The sequence below is a fragment of the Cricetulus griseus genome (genome assembly GCF_003668045.3).
Source record: "Cricetulus griseus strain 17A/GY chromosome 1 unlocalized genomic scaffold, alternate assembly CriGri-PICRH-1.0 chr1_0, whole genome shotgun sequence".
NCBI lineage: Eukaryota > Metazoa > Chordata > Mammalia > Rodentia > Cricetidae > Cricetulus > Cricetulus griseus.
Genome location: NW_023276806.1, coordinates 26,779,398 through 26,802,811, shown reverse-complemented (window position 1 = coordinate 26,802,811; position 23,414 = coordinate 26,779,398).

The following is a 23,414-nucleotide window of genomic DNA, read 5'->3' as shown; positions in this document are numbered from 1 at the left end:
AAGTTGCTGATGCTCAGCTGTGTAAAGCCGCTCTGGCTTTGGCATAGTGATGAACACTGGAGAGACCCGCATCAGGGCACAGGGCACAGGGCACAGACTGATCTCAAGAGAGCCTGACATGATCGCTGGACCTTGGAGGGTAATGAGTTCAGAAAAATCTGAGGTTCAACCTAAGAAAACAGAGCAAAAGGGCAATTGGGTTTCAAAGCAAGCTTATGGAGAGGAACAAACAAGTAGAAATCAATGAAATTATAAACAATAAATCAATTAAAAAGAAAATCATTGGAACAATAATGACAAGGGAAATGATGGCTTTTTTGAACAGGGCCATCAAATCAGTAAGCCCCTAAGAGAGAACTTAGATTTCTAAATAAAGTTGGCCAGTTTCTCAAAAGACTTGAAAGGCACACAATGTGCTGGCTAGATTTCATTGCCAACTTGACACAACCTAGAATCCCCTGGGAAAAAGGACCCCCATTTAGGAGACTGCCCAGAGTAGACTAGCCTCTTGGCTTGTATGGTCTTGATTGATGATTGCTCTGGGAGAGGCCAGACTACTACAGGCAGCACTATGCATACCATAGGCAGGTAAGCTGGTGTGTGTATGTGTGTGTGTGATAACCCTACTTTTTTTTCAAATGCATGACCTGTTTTGAGATGAATTGTTGTGACATGTAAATATTTATGTGTATATACATGTATATTCCCACCCACCCAGTCTGTATGTCACTTGTATATATGTTTTTTATGGCTGACTATTTTGTATTAGATAATCAATAGTTGTGTTCTTCCCTGTAGAAGACTATTTCTTCTGCTCTCAGCAATTTAGTTGCCTGTAGTTCTTTGTGTAAGGTTGTGACCTAGTGGGCTTATTGCTTTTTAAATTGTTAGCATTTCAATATTTCATAGCTTGGGTTTGAGTTGGAAAACAAGACAGAAGGTAGCTTCTCTGGTGCTGTCTCTTAAGCATCTCTAGGTTTTTTTTTTTAGTGTAGATGAAAGACAGAGTGACAGAGAGAGGGAGGGAGAGAGCATAAAAACTGTATAACATATGCATTCTGTATAATACATAATTTATCTGTTGTACCCAGCTCTATTTTTAAGTATTCCCTTTTATTCCAAGTATTCCCTTCTTCATAATAGTTTGGTGACACATTGAAAGTAAGCAACACATTCAGACATTTTCCTTAATTGGTTTCAGGATATTAAAGTGAAAAACCAAATGTCCTTTGGGAAATTACAATATAATTGATGTACCAGTTAGATTGCTATCTCTGTGACAACATACTCAGGAGGTGACAATTTAAGGGACAGTTTATTTTAGGTCATAGTTACCAGGTTTCAGCCTACTGTTACTGAGCCTCACCATTTCTGGAGGGAGTATATTGCAGCAGAAGTGGATGCTGGGGGAAAGTTTCACACTTAATGGTGGCCAGGAAATATAGAGGGAGAGACTTTGGAACCAGCAACAAGAGTACATCTCAGTGATGTCCTTTCAACTAGGTCCCATTTAATAAACTTTCCTCTACTTGTCAATATTACTACCAGCTGGGAATAAAGTCTTTAACAAAGCAGGATCATTTCATATACAAACCTCAATGGATAATATTTAGAGAAGGTTTAAGAAAAGGCTTGGAGATTCAAGCAAATAGAATGTTAATTATCATATTGATTACCTTCCCAGATGCCAGAACTTTGTAATAGTTGACTCCAAATAGTTGACTCTTGACCCATTGTTTTTCTGTCTTCACATTTATTCCCATAATTATCTCCTCAGCACTTATATAGGAGCAGTAGAGTTACTCTTGGGGCTTGTGGTCATGTCTCTTGGTCTTCATTGCTAATGTACCATTAATGATGACCTTCTTTAAGTTTGTACACCTTGCATTCTCAAAGTTGTTGGGCATCTCAGTCAACCTGTGCTTCTTACACTCTGGCCTTTGCTGTCGCTGTACTCAGTCCTTCCATTAGTACCTGCAATAACCCCAAATCCACTGGGCTTTATTTTCTTGGCCTGGCTTCAAGATTCCTAACTTTTCTCACTGCTGGTCTTCGGCGCACTGATCAAGGGCTCCCCAGTGGACAAGGATCTATTTGCCTGTTTAACTTCTGTCCTCAGCATTTCAAAATTATTAGTCAGGATCTGGACTGGAGCCAAGAGAATATGAATATTTTAAGATGCACACTTACTCCTGTACTCCCTTACCCCCAGCATCTGGAAGACAGATAATGACTCCCCCAGAGTCCTTCTTATCCATACCACATATTAATTTTAGTTATGATCCTAATGGCTCATTCCTGGGTATTGAATTTAGGAAAACAGAAGTGGACATGAAGACTTCTGGCTGCTGATTAGCACAAAGTGTGGCTTTTGGACACTGGAGAGACAAGTGGAATGGAGGGCTTGTGCCATGAAACACTTACAGCTTAAGGCATTCCCAACTTTTTCTTCTCATTGGTTTATTCTGCCATTTTCATTCCAATAGGATCCATCCATGACAGTTAGATTAACTATAAGATAAGTGCAGTTTCCAGCCAACTTATTGTCAGTGTAGGTTTCCATTCCTAAAATCCACTCAATCCCCAGGCATTTGTGCCTCCAGCTGCATCACTATAAATACAAGGTCCTTGTTCTAAGGAGCCCCCCAACTGTTAAACTCATCTGCAGGTACGTGATGCCTCATGGAAGCCCAGCCTCTCAGGCACCTTCCTCTCTTTAATTTCTCTGGCCTCCAGCATTTTTCTCTCTGGGGAAAGGTACCTCTTATTTCACTAGCTTTTCATTTCTAGGGACAAGAAAACACAGACTGAGTCTGTGAATGGAAGAGGGGAACCAGCGGTAATCCTTTTGCCAAGGGTTGGATCATCAAGCACCTGCCTTGGCCTTCGCCACACTACATGGTCTTCAGCACACCAAGGGATTGCTCTTATTCCAGGCTTTACTTCTAGGCAATTCCTTTGGTCACTTATGACTTCTCTTCTGCATCTTGGCTTAACTTTCTTATGATCCAATAACCAACTCTTCATTGTTTTCTTTCTTGGCATCTTTTATTATTTCCTTTCTTTGGAAGATTTCCCAGAAGAGTACACCTGCTGAAGTAGCTCACCTTATTTGTCAGATTTCCTCTTTTCTTTTGATTTATACAAACTTAAAGAAAAAGTAAAACTAAATTCTCTTGATAATAAACACTTAAAATAATTCTAGTATAATGGTAAAATCTGTCACATAATTTGTGTACAATTTAAGTTTACATTCCAAGCCTGAGGCAGGTCTTCATAAATTTTACATTGTAGTAAGTATTAAAAAGTGGGAAAGAATCGGTCATTGCCTACAAATACATAGTGTTATTTATTTGAAAATTCAGACTAGCAAAATACTTGTATCAGATGAAGGAAAAATCCAGTCTGAGTATTTTGTTGTATAAAAATGAAGTAAAAGATTTTCCTTTTGTCATGGAATAAACAGTACCCTTCTTGGTCTCCACTAACAACATACAGCAGAACTAACAATAAAAATTAAATTGAATGTGAAATTATTGACTGTATCATATCAAAACATGAGAAAATCTATTTTGTTTCTTACAGTCAATGGGAAAAATGTGGCCTGGTAAAATTTAGTTTTCATTACATTTCAGCTATTGATTATAAACCATATATAATGTATTTGAAATAAGGATTTAATCAGAAAATGTGTTAGTGTAAAACAAACATGATAAGTATTATCTTCTCTGTATTTTTCCTAAAAGGAAATTGAGGATTTTGTGTGCCGTGGATGAAAATAAGAAATCAACACTGGTAGTGGGTGATTTAAAAATTCTGAAAAGTATTGGCTTATCTTATGTGTCAAAAGTCTAAAGCATTATTTTGTCTGTGTTTGTAATTTCATTCTGGTTATAATTCACTGTATATGACATCAAACACATGATCATATGCATATTCATATTAGAAACATTCTTTAACATTTTTACAAATGTATTTGAATAGCTTTATGTTGCCCGCATTCTCAACACCTGAAACGTATTTTGTTTCTGTGAACACTATTTGAATTTGTCAGATGCAACAAAAAATCATATAATATTCAGGTATTTATGAATAACAATGAGTAATTGAGCTGTCAAAACAAAACAAAGACATAAGACAGAATATTATAATACATATAAAAAGTTAATTATTGAGATTGCAAATGATGAAATATCAAGTTGAGGAAAATGGAATGCACAAAGAAAAGGACACATTAAATTTGGGAAAATACTTTAAAATGTTACTAAACTCCCCAAATAGCACACAAATGCTAAGGCTCAGAAAGGGTGGCTACATAGGATTCTTAAGAGTTATTGAAAATTGAAAACAAGATCATTTTTTACATTTCTAAAACGTGCTTATCCAATCAGTTAGAAGACCAAAGGTTTCATTTCCCTTGATTTTATACCAGAGCATCAGAACATTTGATAATGGCTTCCTTCTAAATGACAGTTCTGTGACCAGTAGACACACACTCTAGGCACTTTTCATTGCGCTGCAACTTTAAAACAAACTCTCTTTAACAGAAAGTATTTCTAACCTTTCAGGGTTTGTAGTGAGACCAACAGTTCTTGTGTGGAAACTGGAGAGTTGTTAACAGCACATTCCCCCTTGTAATAATCCATGAGAGAAAGGAGAGAATGCAGCTGCCATCCTCAGCTGACCACATGAACTCTCCAACAAGAAGCGCTGATGCTCACATTGTTCTTTGCACAGAGGTGGCTGGAAGCGACATGAAAATATTTCACCACTTTTTAAAATATCCTCTTCACATGGGGTGTTACAGAACATCAGTTTAAGTATGGTGACAAAAAGCCGATGTGAGTTTATGTCTCTGTTTTGACAGCAGGCCCTACAGTGGCATCAGTGAGCACAAGTGATCTGCAAATACTTTGCCTGTTGCCTCTTAGCTTCGATTATCCATAAGAGCTATGGAATGAGGATCAACCCTGGGTGAGGCGGAGTAAGGGCTGCAGTTAGAGCAGCTCACAGGGCAAGTGGACACCTGACAGGAACACACAGCCACATGAGGACATCCAGGAGGCCTGTTAAGGTAGAGCCCATACTTGCCTACAGATTAAGAAGTGAGATATCTGAGATGCGATATGATTGGAAGAAGGAACAACGTTAATAAAACAAGAGTAGAAGGCTGTTTTCTTAGATTATAATCCAGGAAGCCCTCGGTCAGTGGTTCTAACAGGGTTTCCGGGGCTAAGGGGGTACTGTTGGTGGAAAACTTTCTAGACCGTGCTGCAAAGCTTCCTCTCGAAGACTCTAGAGGGATGGTCAGCGATCCCTGCGGAACAGGGTCACTCCATCTGCAGTTACCTATGGGGTCCTTCATTCTTCCTTTGATATAAGTAGTATTTGAGTCAGACAAGCTTAGGCAACCAACCACAGTGTCAGGCACAGTGCTGCTAACCAGCTCTCTCTCTCTCTCTCTCTCTCTCTCTCTCTCTCTCTCTCTCTCTCTCTCTCTCTCTCTCTCTCCTCTCCTCCTCCCTCCCTCCCTCCCCTCCTCCCTCCCTCCCTCCCCTCCCTCCCTCTCTCTCTCTCTCTCTCTCTCTCTCTCTCTCTCTTTTGGTTTTTCGAGACAGGGTTTCTCTGTGTAGCTTTGGAGCCTGTCCTGGACTAGCTCTTGTAGACCAGGCTGGTCTCGAACTCACAGAGCACCAGGTGTCTCTTGAGATTTCCTTTTCCTCTTTTCTTTACATTTTATCATTAGGACAAGGTCTCTACGTGGCCCTGAAACCACCAGATGATGCTGAACACTAGCTTTGCAAGAGTGGACCTCAAGGCCTGGCTTTGGCTCTATTCCTAAGCTATCTTTTGCCTTCATAGCTCATCCAAAGCAGAACCTACATTGGAAGGTGAAGTGAGTATCATACCATCGTCCTAATTTCTTAAAACCCTTTTTCTCTTTTATTTTGTCAATCAGATTTTCTTGTGCTTGAAGAGGTCATTAAAGAGGGGTGGGCATAGAAGGAGCTAGACAGGAGAGAACTGACAGTGGGAACGATATCAATACAGTATGTATGCATGGAATTTTCCAAAAAAAATTAAACATTTTAAACTGAAAAAAAAAATAAATGGCCAAAGAAGCAGAACAACTTTTTAAATAATCAGCCAGCGGCTGGAGAGATGATGCAATGGCTAAGAGCACTTGCTTCTCTTGCAGAGGACTTAGGCTCGGTTTCTAGAATCCACATGGTAGCTCCGAGTGTTTCAAAATTCCAGTTACACAGAGCAGGTGTCCTCGTGTGGTCTCCTTAGCAACCAGGCATGAGTGTACTACACATACACACATGTTGGCAAAAATAGTCATAGCACAGTGTAAAAATTTTTGTAAGTAAGTTTTGAATGTATAGTACTTTTCTTATTTTTTTAGAGAATTTTATACAATGTATCTTAATCATATTCAACTCCTGTTCCTCCCCCAAATCTCTCCCCATTGCTTTCCATGGGCTTCCATGAGCTGCCTATACACAATATTTACATAAAAGTTTCAGCCCCAAACTTTTGAGCTCCATGTTACATGTCTGAAAAATTGATCAGATTGTATTGCACCCTGCAACCACCATATTCTGCTTTTACTAAAACTCATTTTTGTTTTGGAGTGAAGATTTTAAATTAATAATTTATTTTAATTAATTTAGCTTAAATATTTAATTCATAGTCTTCTACTTATTCTAAAGCTTCTTTTTATTTCAAAGATAAATAAGGTTGTAAAATTCAAGAAAAAAAACAGCTAAAATATCTTTGTCCTTCTTTGTAAACTAAGATGCGTTCTCAGAGTTCTAAAGTAATATTGTTCTTTTTTTTTTTTTTTAAGATGTGTGATTGGGAGGGGGGAAATCAGTTTTCTTTAGTGAGGTCGCATTGGTATATCAACTACACTCCAGCATAGAAGTATAACACAGATCATACTCCACATTTTGCTTTGAAAAGAAAGAAAAAACATGAAATTGTGTGGGCAGGATCTGAGATGGAGGATCTGAGAAGAGTTGGGGTAGAGTAACAAATACAATCAAAATACACTGTATGAAATTATCAAAGAATAAATAAGCACAGTTTAAATAAAAATGTATAATACTTGCTTTCTGGAATCTTTGTCATAGTTATTTGGGTCTTGTTTACATATAGTAAAACTTAACCTTATTTTGGCAGTTTCATGAACCTTAACAAGTGTGTAAACTTGTGAAACCAGCACCACAGTCAACCAAGGGGATCTCCAAAGTGCTGATACTCCTTTGTTATTCAGTTACTCCTAATGGCCCAGTTGCTGGAGACCCAACTTTCTGTGCCTCTCTCTGTCATTTCCTCAGTGTTGCTAAAGTGAGGCCACATTGTGTTTACAAAGCCCAGTGCTTTTGGCATTCTTCCGTGTTCTGAGTAGCTGTGGTGTCAGGAAATGAATACTTTCATGTCTTCATGATTATAATTTTCTGAGCCAAATTTGAAGAACCCTGGATTATTGGACTAAACTTGGAAATTTAGACAGTTTAGCCCTTTGTCCCCAACAAAGGATAAAATGATCTGACAAACCTGGCAGTCAAATGTTTGCTTTCTGGGGTAGACCCCACACACAGATACAATTTATTTATTTTTCAAAAAGCAATGACTTGTGAAGTGGTGTAGTTAATACTTAAATTTAAAGGATTTTGAATAATGAGAGGGTTCTGTTCTCTCTCAGAAGTAATTGTGTACAAATACCCATATTCCTAAATTCTGGTCTCCTTATTGTGAAGGGAGTTTCTCTTAGTTACATTCAGGGCTCACCTGTCTCTTAGCACAGTTCCCTGTTGGTGTGTGAATAAACAACACAATTATTACTAATTGAATATTAATTACCTATTCTTGACCCATAGTCCAGAGTGATGTAAACATATATAGATATTAAAAACATTAAATAGTTCAAATTATATTTTAAGAAATTGCTCATTTCTTTTGTTTCCTGTGTTATCAAGGGTCTCCCACATGCAAGCATGGTTCCAATGCTGAACACCATAACTAGCCAAGAAACTGTCCACTTTATAAAAGTACTCAAAATTTATGACAATTATTTTTACTCATGTTACTATTTCTATATCTTTAGACCCAATATTAATAATTTTAAATGATGTAACCATTCATATTTAATGTAATTATTGATATGGCTAGGTTAAAATTGATCATCTTGCCATGTGTGTTTGTATGATTATGATTAATACATACCAAATTGATATTTCCTTTCTTTTTGTCTTTTTGAAATTAATAGGAAAATGTTTATTTAATTTTAGCACCATTTAAGTCTTTCAGAGATCTCTATGGCTTATAATCTGTCTCTCTCTTTAATTCAATTCAGTCTATTTTCAAATAGTAGTGTGTCTCTGAGTTGTATAAGAACTTTAAAATACTGTACTCTCAACTTTGTATTTTCATCTTATACCTTGTTTCTATAACTTTAATTCCACATGTATGCACATATAATATACATGGGTACCTTTTTGCTATAAAATGTTTTAGAAAAATTAAAAATTATGAAAGGCATTTACATTTATTAATTACATATTCTGTATCATATATTTATTTTATAGGTATAAATTTGAATCTGGCATCATGTGCGTTTAGCCTGAGAATTGTTTTTAATCTTTTGAAAACAAAAATATATAATTTTCTTTTTCCCTCTCCTCCCTCATATCCTTCCCATATAACCCCCATCCTCTTTCAAATCCATAGCTTCTATTTGTATATTTGTTGTTACATGTGGGTATGTATGTGTGTATGTATATACATTCTTAAGTATATAAATTACACCTGCTCAGTCTGTGTAAATTCACAGTTTGTATATCATTCAAGACTGACCACTTAGAACTGGGTAACCAATTTGGAGCTTCTGCCAAGGAAGAATGCCCCTCTCTCAGCTTTCCTTAGTAGTCTGTAGTTCTTTGTCTACGGTTGAGATGTTCCCCTACCATGTTAGAATCTATTGGTGTCATCCTTATTCAGGTCTTGTTTGACCAAGACTTTTAACATTTCCTTTTAAATATGTACTTATTTTATGTGTATAATGTTTTGCCTGCATGTATGTATGAGCACCACATGCATATCTGATGCTTGTGGAGGTCAGAAGAGGACATTGGAGCTCCTGTAACTAGAATTACAAATGGTCTGAGCCACTATGTAGGTGTTGGGAATAAAACTCAGCTTGTCTTCAAGACCAGCAAGTGCTCTTAATCAGTGAGCCATTCGATGCATTTTTACACTAAATTTATGGATGATGGGATAGAGAACCAAGTAACTACAGCTAGAAAGAATTCTGGGTTACAGCTTGAATATGATTTCAAGTACAGAACATTTTTTTTTGGTTGTAACCAATCTTTTATTAAGAGCATTTAACTATCACCTTAGATAAGTATTTTTTTAGTTATAAGATCTTCTTTTTTTCCCCTTTTTAAAAATTTATTTTTCAATTCAAAACAAGCTTCTTTTACATGTCAATCCCAGTTCCCTCTCCCTTCCCCACTCCCCTGCCCCCCTCTGACCCCTATATCACCATCCCCTTTCTGCTCCCCAGGGAGGACAGGGCCTTCCATGGGGGATCTTCAAAGTTGTCTTGCTACAGCACAAACAATTTTGGTTGTTCTGAATTTTCTGGTGGAGGCTTATGAAGAATTTTCTTTATTTTCCACAGGGCCTAGACTACTCTAAGAAACCAAGTTCACAGCATTGGCTGTGATTTTTTAAAATATAATTAATGCTCAATTTTGTTTAATATTGATGGTAACCATATAAATTATATGAGCACATGACACCTGTAACAGGGCCAGAACTGTCAGAAAAAATGATAACCACCTCAAAACTTAATTTCTCATTGGAAGACCCATAATGTGTTTCCTGAAATGGGATTTCTAAAGTGTGTTCTGATTTTAGCAATTATAATCACATTAGTATTTCAATAAAGGTATCATGATTTTACTAGTATAGCTATAGTGGATAGAGACTTTCAAAGAAACTTCAAAGAGAAAGAAAAATGTAATAAATATATCCAAGGAAATATTCTAGAATTTTCCACAATTGACTTTTTCTCTGGGAATTCTGGGAGATGCATCTCTGTAGGCTTCTCTGCCTTACTTTGTGTTTTCTTCTGTAAAAGGGCTCTCATTTTCACATTCATCTTTCGGAAGTAAGCATCTTGACTCTCACACCTTGTACCAAGAGAGACACCTTTATCTAATCTCTCCACCTGGAATATCTTGATTGCTACCATTTTGAGTCTGAAGTATTCAGCTCTTCTCTAGATGGCTGACATTATGAAGGCCAGACTCTCTGTATCTCTGGGGGAGTTACTCAGTCTTTCTATGCCACCACACTGCCCCTCAACAAAAAAGAATAATATTTAGTCTCTTCCAGAGAATAGGTTAATACAAAAAGTCAACAAGAGAGAGGTGAAACAAGTGTCGGTGCTTGGTTGGCATGGAACAAAATTGTTAATTGTTACTTGTTTATATTATTTATATTACTGATATTAATAGAATACCACAACCATTCATATTTATATAAAGATAGAATTTCTTGATTTTTCAAACCAGTAATGTCTGATAACTTAAGATTGAAACATCTCTTGATAAATAACTACCTATCTCAGAAAATTCAAAGAAAATAGCACAAGTTCTTTCTCATCTAGCTCCAATTCTTCAGATGTAAATATTTAGCCTAGGTAACATAGAAATCAGAAAAGTGAAAAGGAATTGCAGGAGGTAGAAATTCTACAGAGTGGATTAGTACAATATAACTTATATGATGGAGAAATTATGAATAACAGCAGGCTCTAACTAGGGATGGGAGAGGGAGGTCAACACAGAACTATGAGGAAAGGGCAAGGAAAATAACATCAAGGGTGTTTGAATAAACCATAAGTAATCATATTATCTTTTATTTACCTAAGGTTACATATATAAATGTATATATTAAAGTGAGGCTTCAGAGTCACCCACAGAGCCATAGGCTGTTATTTATGATTTATTAAAGCTTGCCTGAGGACTCAGAAAGCAAAGCCAGCCACACGCTATAGAGTTCAGGCAGTGGTGACACACACCTTTAATCCCAGCAGCCATATTAGCTATCCAGGTAATGGTGGCACACACTTTTAATCCCAGGACTTAGGAGACAAGCAGATGGAACTCTATGAATTTGAGGCCATCTGGCCTATGCAAGAGTGAAGAGTAACAGATGATGGGGAATGTACTACTGTGTATGTTTATCTTATTGATTGTTAAATAAAATACTGTTTGACCAATGAGACAGCAAGTTAGATGGAACTAGGAGTCAAAGAGGATTCTGGGAAATGTAGTAGAAAAGTGACATAGCAAGGAGACTCATATTTAAGCGAAGGAGAAACAGGAAGGGTCCCTTTTTCCCCATTCGCCTCCTCCAGCAGCAGGATGTGAGCCACAGGCAAGGAGGGATGCCTTTAGATAAGTCTTATAACATATATAAAATTAAGACTTCGCTAACAGATGAGAAGTCCTAGTCATTGGCCAAGAAGCTTTGTACCTATTACAAGTTTCTGTGTATTCATTTGGGCCCTAACTCCGGCAGGCGGCTGGCGTAAAGCATACACGTGGCTGTGGGGTGCGGCAGCTTTTGGCAGAAAGATTTATCGTAACAAGCAGAACTCACACCTTTGACCCCAACACTTGGAATCACACCTTTAATCCCAGCACTGGGGATGTGGAGGCAGGAATGATATGGCTGGGTGGAGAAAGGAATAAAAGGAGGAGGAGACAGGAACCAGAGCTTTGGCCTCTTAGGATTCGTGGAGACAGGATTGCCATTTCAGTCCGAGGTGGAGGTAAGATCTACTGGCTTGGCTGCTTTGCTTCTTTGGTCTTCATTATTTTACTCAGCTGTGATGCCTATGAACCATAACAATAACCAGCATAGCAAGGTATTTGTAAAGGTGCAATAGTGGTACTCACTTCTTGATTGAGTCCGATTGAACTTAAAGATCATTAAGCAGGAGAAAAATAATGCCTAAAACTCAAAAATACTCAATTTCCCTGGGCTAGTAGAGTCTAGGGTCTTAGAGGAAAATATTCTACTACTTTACCAAACCAGCATAATTCCTAGCTAGGTTTTAAATACGTATCCTTTATACCCATAGAGAAATTTAACTCTCACCCTCCATCAAAGAGGCTTCTCTTTGCAGCAGATGGGGATCATTACAGAACACCATAACTGGTCAAAATGCAAAGAAAAATTGATTCTGAAATGCCCAGACTCAATGGATATATCTTTAACATAACTGTTCCTAAGGCTTATGAAACATTATGGAAGAGAAGGCAGAGAGATGGTAAAAGCCAGAGAAACAGGAAGTCTGTTGTGAGAGCATATATCCTAGATATGACAGGGAGGCTATATATACCCATTGTGGTGGCTTTAAAGAAAATGGCCTCCAGAGGGAATGACACAATTAGGAGGTGTGTCCTTGTTTGAGTAGGTGTGGCCTTGTTGGTGGAAGTGTGTCACTGTGGAGGTGGGCTTTGTGGTCTCATATATGCTCAAGATACCACCCAGAGTCTGAGTCTACTTCCTGTTGTCTGAATATCAACATGTAGCAGCTCCTTTTCCAACACTATGTCTTCCTATATACCACCATGCTCCCGGCCATGATGATAATGGACTGAACCTCTGAACTGTGAGTGAGCCACCCCAATCAAATGTCTTCTTTTATAAGAGTTACTGTGGTCATGGTGTCTCTTCATGGCAATAGAAACTCTAACTAAGATAACCATCATAACTCAACAACACACCCAACTAAACAGGACCTGAACAATAACCGCTAACTTGGAAGGATGAACTCTCAAGGGACCCAAGCCCCAGAAAAAGAACATCAGGTGATTAATGGCTGTTGAGAGAAGGAGAATAGTTGTCCTCAAGAGTGAAGCCCCTAATTGGCTATCTAATTCCAAACATCATATGTATACAAGTATCACTAAACAGACTTAGCAGGTTGTATTTATGTGTCACTGCATTTTTGTACACATGTAATAATAACAAAGAAAAGAGGCCATGAATTTGAGAAGAAAAGGTTATATGTAAGTGGTGAAAGGAAGAAATGAGAGTGGGGAAATGATGTAATTATATCCTAATGAAATAGATATTTTTAATGTGTTGAGAATGAAATAACAACTGTAAATAGGAAAAGTGTTTGAATAAGAAAATTTATAATGATGAAGCTTAACCAAAATACACAAAGAAATCTTAAAACTCAACAAAAAAGAAAATTAACAATTCAGTTTAAAGTCTTCTAGAAATGTCAGAGTCTACACCCATGAAGTCTCACCAACATAACTGCCTAATTATGACCTGAACAAAAATGGTACCATCAGACATGCTATCCTGTAAATTCTCATAGAACTTTTAGAATTGATTATAAATTAGGAAAGAACATGAATATATTGCAAATTTTCTGGAAACAAAACCTGTGCATGTTCAATTCCCCTTCCTACTGAAACAAAATTGGATGATAACATTGAAAGAGAAACAGAATCCTTAATCATTCTAAAATGTAATTGTACGCCTTTAAACATTTTTTGTATTGTTTCATAGATAGAAAATGCAGTTGTAGACTATTTAGATTTTGTAACTGTGTCACTAGTAATGAGACATATCCAAGGGAAAAACAAACATTGTAGCCTTAAATGCTCTTAGTATTAATCAGAAAAGAATGAAAACAAATTCAATATTCAACTCAAGAAATTAACAAAATCACCCCACCCCACAAAAGCCAAAATTTTTGTGAAACACATGGGGAAGCAATAAAAATTAAGAGCAGAAGCTAACAGACATATCATGGAATTGGCATTTTCTTTAAATAATAGATCTTTGAAAAGATTCATGACATAGACAAGACTCTGGAACAGCCGGCAAGTGAGAAGACATGACTACAGGCATAAGTTATAATTGAGTAAGCCTATTTAATCATGTGTATGGAGGAGAGTTGTTAAAAACATATTGTGGTGGGGCTGTAGCTCAGTGATAGATGCACTTCTCTAGCATGTACCAGTCCCAGGACTTGATCCCAGAACCAAAATATACACATATACACTCATACATGCATACATGCATACATACACATACACATGCACATACACATACATTCACATATATATTACAAAAACTAGCTATAAAATATGAAATTTTACCTTGTCTTAGTATACCTATGGAATATATCAATAAACAAACAGATAAATATATGCTTCCCAGACTATAAAGGACATGGAATATATTACAAAATAGGTAGATCAAAGACAGATAAGCTCTACCAAATCCATAATAAATTAATAACTACCCTAGCACACATTTGAGCTCACTGAAAAGATGTATTTTACCTTTACTTTTAACACCTAGATGAATATCTTATTTTATTTTGTTTGAATCCCTTCAGTACTCAATTTAGCTTTTCTTTCTCTTGGGAAGCAATCTCTACCATGTATGCTTGAGCTTGGCTCTCTTTAAACAAACTCTCATATTTTCATTATTAGTTTTCAACTCATTGAAATTCAAGTTGCTTTTACCCATTATTGATTAAATTAAACAACAACAAAACTTCCATTATGAGTTTTAAATCTGATGTAGGCTACTGTTTTATTTTTTAAATAATATGTTCTAACAGCCTATAGTACTTCCCATTCTTTCCTCCTGCCATTTTCTTCCTTTGTAGTACTTGTACTGCTGTCTTCTGAAACATACTATATATGATATATTTTTTGGCAATTTTTGTAAGTTTTATGGGGTTTATGCTTAGAAGTAGTTATTATTCTGGCTTATCAAAATGAAAAACATTCCTCCATATTTTTTCATTTGTTCCAATGATGCTTTCTTTCTCTAAAATGTTTCAAGAGTAGGACTCTTATGTGCTATTCCTTTTTAGTTTGTGTCATCTAGAGGTGCCAGCCTCTGTAGATTCAAACTACAATTTTATCATATATCAATTTTTGTTTCACTTTCCTCATTGATAAAGTCCTTCCCTCATATAAAGTTTCAAAGAAAATTAAATGAAGTAATTTATAGCAGGGACTTAGAAAAATAGTTGACATATACTAAGCACCATAGAAATGTAGCAATTTTGACTTGGTTGAAAGGTGCCTTGAATCAACAAGAGGGCGGTTAATGTTCAGTTGCCCATCTCATTTTTAGTTTTGGAAAGAATAATCTGTAATTATATGTGTCATCTTCTCTTCTCCCCATGGCTTGATGTCTTGGCTAAAATGTTTAAGTTTTTGGTTGTTTGTTTGTTTTTTCTCTTTTGGGGGTCTGCCACTCATTTCCCAAATAAATACATGGAGACTTATTGCTACTTATAACTTCCCTACCTTAGCTTGGCTTGTTTCTAGCCAGCTTTTTTTTAAATTACCCCATCTACCTTTTGCCTCTTGGCTTTTACCTTTCTCTATTCTATATTGCTTTTTTTCTTTCTTTCTTACTCCATGGCTGGCTGTGTGGCTGTGTAGCTGGCCCCTGGAGTCCTCCTCTCCTTCCCCTTTTCTCTCTTCTTCCTTTTCTCTTCCCTTCCTTCTATTTATTCTCTCTGCCTGGCAGCCCTGCCTATCCCTCTCCTGCCTAGCTATTGACTGTTCTGCTCTTTACCAGACCAATCAGGTGTAGACAGGCCAAGTAGCCCAGCTTCACAGAGTTAAACAAATGCAACATAAAAGAATGCAGCACATCTTTGCATCATTAAACTAATATTCTGCTACATAAACAAATGTAACCCATCTTAAACTAATATTCCACAACAGCTGTTTGCTTGGAGTTGTCCAGTCTTGCATTTTAAATGTAAGAATAAGATGAGAGAGGTTGTGGGTAAGGGCTATAGACCAAAGGAATAAGCATTATGGCTCATGTAAAACCTAGGGAGGGTGGCAGAGATACTTATGTTGGAGATAGTATTTCTGTCTTCTTCTGGGATTCTCTTATCCCAGAGATGTAAGTATGTAGGCATCTTACTGGCCTGCCTTTGCTGTTCTGACAGGATAAGGCCTCAGCTGCTGCCACTAAGAGCACCACCTGTGCCTATTCACTATGTTCCCTTTTAAAAGGGCCCTGCTCACCTTCCACCCCTGCTTTGTCTCTCTCTCTCTCTCTCTCTCTCTCTCTCTCTCTCTCTGTTCTCTCTTTCTCTCTGTGTCTGTTTCTCTCTGTGTCTGTCTCTCTATCTCTCTCTGTCTCTCTCTCTCCTGCTGCTCTTGTCCCAGGAGACCGGTCTGCCCCCTCCCCTTTCCCTCTTTTATGATCCCTTCGCTATTAATAATAATAATAATAATAATAATAATAATAATAATACACCTCTGCTTGAACTCTGTTTCATGGCATCTTTCTTTCTTGCACTGCTTAAAAAAAAGTACAAGAGACATATTGATATGTGTTCCCAGAAGACTGAGATGCACTATTTCTGTTTTTATTCTGGTTCCATCCACCTATAGTAAGTGAGTAATTCATATACCCTGGGCATCTATCATTTTGGCTTTTAATTTTAAAATCAGATTTTTCTTATTGTGGTATTACAAAGTTCTGCTATGTTACTCCTAGGACTACAAGAAAGAAAAAATAATTTTATTTATTATTAATATAAATATATACAAGATTTCCAACTTAATGATATCCATTTGAAAATAAGATTTTTTTCTCAACAGTTATTTTTGCTCATCATTATTTTTTCAAATATCTAACAATTATATTTTTATCTGCAATGTTGCTTCTTATGGTAATAGTGTAGAGATTTTTTTTTTTCTGAATTGAAACATTCCCTCCCAGAAGGAGGAGGGAGGCTCATTAGACTCAGGAAGCTGATAAAACTTGCAAGGTTCAAGCCTCAAAGGAAACTTGGGAGATTCACAGTCCCTCCCCACAATTTCTGGAAGAGGACACTCACCAGCAATGCTGCCTGAAGGTGTTCAGGGAGCCCTCACCCCTAAGCTATTGTAAATTATCACTGGTGTTAAGGCGGGGCTTTGTTTGCTGTGGCTGACTTTGAACTACCCAAGAATATGTAACGAGCAAACACACTGATTTACCAAGCTCCACTTGGTTGGAATGGTCTCCTTGGCCTATCATTAGTGTCCTATGCTGGGGTGAGTTATCCCCAGGAACAGCTAAAAATGGCTAATAAGAAGAAAAGATCTTCCGATGCAATACTCAAAACTGAGTTAAAAAAAGTAAACAGCTAGCTGAGGAAGGCAAATATGCTATTTGCAACTGTCATAAAACACACATTGCATTAAATAAAATATCCACAAATTAGCATAGTATTACATTAAATAAAATAACCACAGATTAGCATAGTATTACATTAAATAAAATAACCACAAAATAGCACAGTCATATGTGTTCTATGAGTAAGACTAGTGACTATCCTTTCTCTTCCTCTAGGAAAACCTTCCTAAACAAGGGATTTCTGAAATTATTCCCCTGTGGCTTTTTTTTCATCATTTGTAAACTTTTAAATGAGAACTCCCATCTTTCATGTCATGGCACAGTCTCATGCAATCTGCATCTTTGCCACCTGTGGCTTTCACTTAATTTTCAGAATATTTGGCAGATTTGTCCTTTGGGGAATGTAAAACCAGTTAATTAAAATCATTAGAAACAAACACTATAGCCTTTGAAAATGTATGGCATCGGTTCTCCTTCTTAGTCAGAAAGGCATGTTCCACTCACTTTTAGCTTACCTCCGTTTTCTACCCAAGTGAAAAGAAACCATGGATAGCAAAAAGATGTCATTTCTTGACCCTTCCTTAGTTCTTTGTAATTCAAGCTCATACCATGTGCAAGGATCTTGACCTAAGACAAGTACAAGACAATGCAAAATAAAGAAGGAAAGTGATCTATTGTGGAATTTCAAAATCCCTTTCTCGCTCTTTTGAACTCTGAGCAGTCTTAAACTTGGATCTACCAAATTATTTTTCTAACTCCAGTAGTTGAATCCCTTGCTAATTAAAAACTAATGTCTCTGTGGTTGGCTGGCATTCCAATCATGCAACAGACGGTTGTTGTGCACAAGCAAATCAGGGGTTGCATGGGACAGCAAATTTCATGGCCCTTCCTCTCCTGAGCTTAACGCCATTGTCTGACATGTCTTCAGAAGAAACACTCTGGATAACAGGCATTGATAGCCTTTCACATTGAAAAACTATCTCAGTTGCATATGCTTTGCATATTTTTAAGGAGACGTGAAAAATAGCCTTTTGTTTATAAAGATCACTGCACATATGGTCAACAACTGGAATTCACACAGAGGCTTCATCAGTGTAAACAATCATCAAAATAATAAAATTGGCTATTTTGGTCCTCCCAGCTGCGTTGTGAATCAGAACAAGCAATTAATCATTTCCACCATTCTCATTAAGAAAAGTGTACATAAAGTTTGAATTTTTTAAGATTTAGTTTTATTTTTAAAATTGTGTGTGTTTCCATGCATGCAAGATAGAGACATGGGGCCCCCTAAAGCTGCTGTTACAGGTAGTTGGGAGTCACCAGTTCTGTGTGCTGTGATCAGAGCCTGGAACCTCTGCAAGAACTGCACCCATTCTTAACTTGAATTTCTGGGATAATGGTATCATTCTCTATCAAAGCCAACTTTTACACTTGAACTATGAAAATAATCATTTTTAAGTGAATATGCTCTTCGCTATTCTATACTCAAAGATTGCTTACTGTAATGAACAGATTATTGGTTGGATTTTGTAGTACTAAATTTATGTTTCTATTATAATTTAATTTTCACTCTAATGAAACCATGAAGGACAGCTGTGCATTTATGTCAGAATTTATAAATAATGACAGAAATCAAAATTTGGGACATCTAGCAAGAGTTTGTTTTCCTGTAAGTTCATAGAATTTCCTAAAAAGTTATCAATAAGGAAAAAGAAAAGGCAAGATTACTTTTTCAATATAATTGAATCTGCATATATAATCTGCATACATAAACGTGCATGAGGACATCTGTCAACACAGCTAAAGGTATGCAAAAGGAAGTATACAAAGGGTCTCAAGATGTGTTAGTATGCTATGAAATGTGCAAGTTGATAAGATACACTTAAAAGAAAAACATCACTAAAGAAAATATTATATTTTCTGTCCCAAAATTAAAATAATGGAATTTTCCCTAAAATAAGTTTAAAATTCCCAAAGAAAGATCTCACAACGCTGCAATGAAAGCTAGGGAACATAGTTGAAGAGGAGGAAGAAAGACAGTAAGAGCCAGAGGGCCAGAAGTCTGCTGTGAGATTGTGTCTCCTAAATTGACAGCACAGCTTCACCCATGATACCTCCACAGTATGGCTGTCTGAATAACACATGAAAAGTACAAAAAGAACAGATGTGCTAACATGGAAGGAAGAAATCTCCCAGGGCCTCTCACCAACAAAAAGAACAACAGGCAACTAAGTTTTGCTGAGAGGAGGAGAAAGAATCATCCCCAGGGCGAGGCTTCAATCAGTTATTCGAACCAATTGTTCATCCCTGAAATCATATGCATACAAGTAACACTAACCAGACTCTCTCTCTCTCTCTCTCTCTCTCTCTCTCTCTCTCTCTCTCTCTCTCTCTCTCTCTCTGTGTGTGTGTGTGTGTGTGTGTGTGTGTGTGTAACAGTAACAACAAAAAAGAGGGCATGGATTTGAAAGAGAGTGGGATCATAGATTAATTTGAAGGAAGGAAAGTGAAAGGGGAATGATGTAATTATATTTTAATTTCCAAAAAGAAAGAAACTAATATTTAATTATTTAAAAATAAAGAATGGATTTTGGCAGTTTCAATCAAAATATAGGCAGCTGATAGAACTCATCATCAGACAGAACTCAACAGACTAGGTAGAACAGGTAGTAGAAGGAAATGCAGTCATAGTAGAAATAGTCATATTTGAAAGAAAATGAAGTACTGACCCAGGCAAAAAACAAAACAAACAACAACAAAAATAACACCATAAGACCACAGAGGATGATAGTGACAAAACATTAATTTGATTATTATTGCTTTTCAAAGATTTATTTTTTACCATTTTTATTTATGTGTATGTATGTGTTTTTTTTGTGACTGTATTCAGTGTGTGGGCAGATTCCCATGGAGGCCAGAAGAGGGCCTCAGATTCTCTGGACCTGGAGTGGTGGTTGTGACCTCTCTGTCATCCCTGTGGAAAACAAACCTAGACCCTCTGCAAGAGCACCAAGAACTATTCACCTCTGAGCATCTCCTCAGACCCAATTGCTTTAAGACGTGTGTGTGTGTGTGTGTGTGTGTGTGTGTGTGTGTGTGTGTGTGTGTATACATGCGTGCACGTGTGCCGGCTTTTCAAGATAGGGTTCCTCTGTGTAATAGTCCTGGCATCTGCTTTGTAGACCAGGCTGGCTTATAACATGCAGTCTGTGCTGGGATTAAAGGCATATGCAACCACATCCTGGTGATTTGACATATTTTTTTAAAAACAAACTTTGTTTTTGAGATATGGTCTCATGTTATCTATGCTGACCTACAATTCATAATCTTCCTACTTAATTTTTTTTTTGGTTAGTTGGGATTCAGTATGATTCACCACACTTGGCATAAGAAAAATGAACTAAAAAACATCATAATTAAATATAGTTATAATGCATAAGAGAGAAAATGTTAGACATAGAAAATAAGTAAACAAGACTGAAATTAAACATGAACTGACTCTTTGAATAAAATAAATTTGAAGATAAAAGTTTGAAAACCTTGCTAAAGTAAGAGAGCTTGAATTTATAAATATGAAATCTCAGTGTACATCAGAGGAAGTAGACTAAAAATATAACAATAAATAGTACTGGGAAGCCAGATTTAAAATTATAATTTCAGAGTGCAAGCATAAAGCTATCGGGAAACATGGAGACTACAACACAGGCATGCCTGCAAAACAGTGAAGATTGAGAATGTGGGGCTAAAAATATTACCATTTGAACATAAAAGATAACATACAGTACTTCCCCATCTGCTTCTTTAGAAAACATTTAGAAGACGAATTTAAGTCAAGAAATAATCTTAGAAGGGAGGCAAAGCACTGGGAAGAACAGTTAATCTATTTAATGTGTGCTGAGACCCAAGGTTAGTGTCACATACATACCAAGACATTCTTCAAGGGAGAAAATCAATAAACAATAGGAAGAAGCGGTGCTGCTCACTTTTAGTCCCATGGGAGGCAGACAGAGAAGGAGCTATGTGAGGTCAGTCTAATCCTTATAGTGAATTCCAGACCAGCCAAGAATACACAGTGAGAGCCTATCTTAAAAAAAAAAATGTGATAATGGAGTAAATTTGTTGGATTTTCTGAGGCACAGACAATGTAATTTATAGCTGGCAAATTATGTATTAAAAATAAAAGCACAAGCACTTTTGATACCAAAGGAGTAAATTGGAAATGTACTATTGACTCCATAGATCAGAACAGGTAAAAATGAGATATGAGAAATTCTCCAAGATTCTGATAAGCAAAGCAAAACAATAACACAGACAAGGAAGTGGCAGAATTGTTGATAATAGTTACCCTTTGTGTAGAAAGGTAGTGAAATAACAATTAATGGTTTTAGAAAACACTGCTGGGGAATTAGATCTCTACACACCAGGGAGAAGTAGGTCCTCCGATCTTTCAGAACAGGAGTGCTAGGGTCTCATGGGGCAATGGCGTTGGGGGCTTCAAATGATCTCTTTGCCCTACTGGAATAATGGCATGTGGCCACACAATGAATCCTGAAGTACCTGTGGACAAACTGTACTCATTTGCCAAATGTTAAATATGTAATTGTGATGATTTCTTCCCAGATGATGGTCTTTACATCAAGTTTCCAGTCTATGAAGTAAAAACTATTAAGGTGGGAGGGGCCAAATGAAAACAGGCTAACTGCCCACTTTCCCTAGACCCAGCCAAAATATTACCAGCAGCAAAGCCCCAACCTAAATTGAATTTCAGATTGTTGACAAGCTTAGAGTGGAGGTTCCTATCATTTTCACTTGTTCTACCTGGATGGGTTCTATGAAAAGCAAACAGACTAAAGTGAGGAACAATGACTCACCTTGGTCATAGTCAATGTTCAAATATGAACAACTTTTCTTTGTGTGGGATGTTTTCCTACAGTAGCAAAATACACAGACTGTGAGAGTCATAAACAGATTGTTTCCTTTTTCACATTACTGAAAACTAGAACAACATTAAAACGCTAGCATAACAATCTGTCTGAGATGGAGTAGAATCCTTCGGCACCTCTTCCTGGCCATCAGTACTTGATATTCCTTGGCTTCCAGCTCCGTCACTCCACTTCTGTCATCATGGGACGTTTTCCCTGAGTGTCTGTATCTTTTTTATAGGGGTATGACTCATATTGGATGGAGATCTATCCTAATGACTTCATCTTAAATTCACTATATATGCAAAGAAACTATTTTCAAAGAAAGTAACATTTTTAGTTTCTGGGGGTTAGGATATCAGCACAGCTTTGGGGGATTATAAGTTAGTCTAGAATGTGGCTTATTTCCTGGACTATATCAATTGACTTAGCACTTGATGTGTGTTCATTAGTCTGTTGGATAACGGTATATATTCTCTCTCTTGCCAGAACTGTTCACTCTCATGCTTTGTAGCCTCATGTATATTTCAGGGCTCTTGTTTTTCTTACTAGTCCACATTCTACCATACTGTTTCAATATGTGGATGACATCATTTTATTCAGAGTGCTTGTATAGGGCTAGAATATGAACTCTAAGTTTTTCCCAAAGGCCCGTGTATTAAAGGCTCAGAAAGTAAAGTGATGCTATGGGAAACTGGTGACCAGTTTAAGAGGTGTGGCTTGGTGGAAGTCCTTGGGTTATGGAGGCAGTATCATCAGTATCTTTGCTCCATGGATGATGATTCACCAATCATGCTTGAACTCTCCACTTACTTTAATATGTTGTGACACTATAGAAACCTAACAATGGGGCCCATTGACCATGCAATAAAAATCTCCAGTACTTAAAGCTAAATTAATTAGTTAATGCTGCCAATAGCAACTGAATCTGTCATGGTTATGGAGAATAAAAGTAAAAGGAAATTATCCCAATGGGTAGAGCTAGGAACACATTCCATCATACATTGTACACGAAGAAAAAAAGACATGTGTTTAGAAGCTACATAAAATTTATAATTTTATAAATTGACTGTTTCAGGCATTTTGTAGCCATGAAAATATAACCACCACATACAGGAAGGAGCAAGTATTCATATTGTTCTGCATTACATGAGTGCAAGAGGGTAAGAGGTAAATCTTACAATGATTCAACGACTGTCACATCAGTGGCATTTTAGGAATGTAACCATTGCTGTCTGAGACTTCTTCTTCAAATAAACAGTCATCATGATT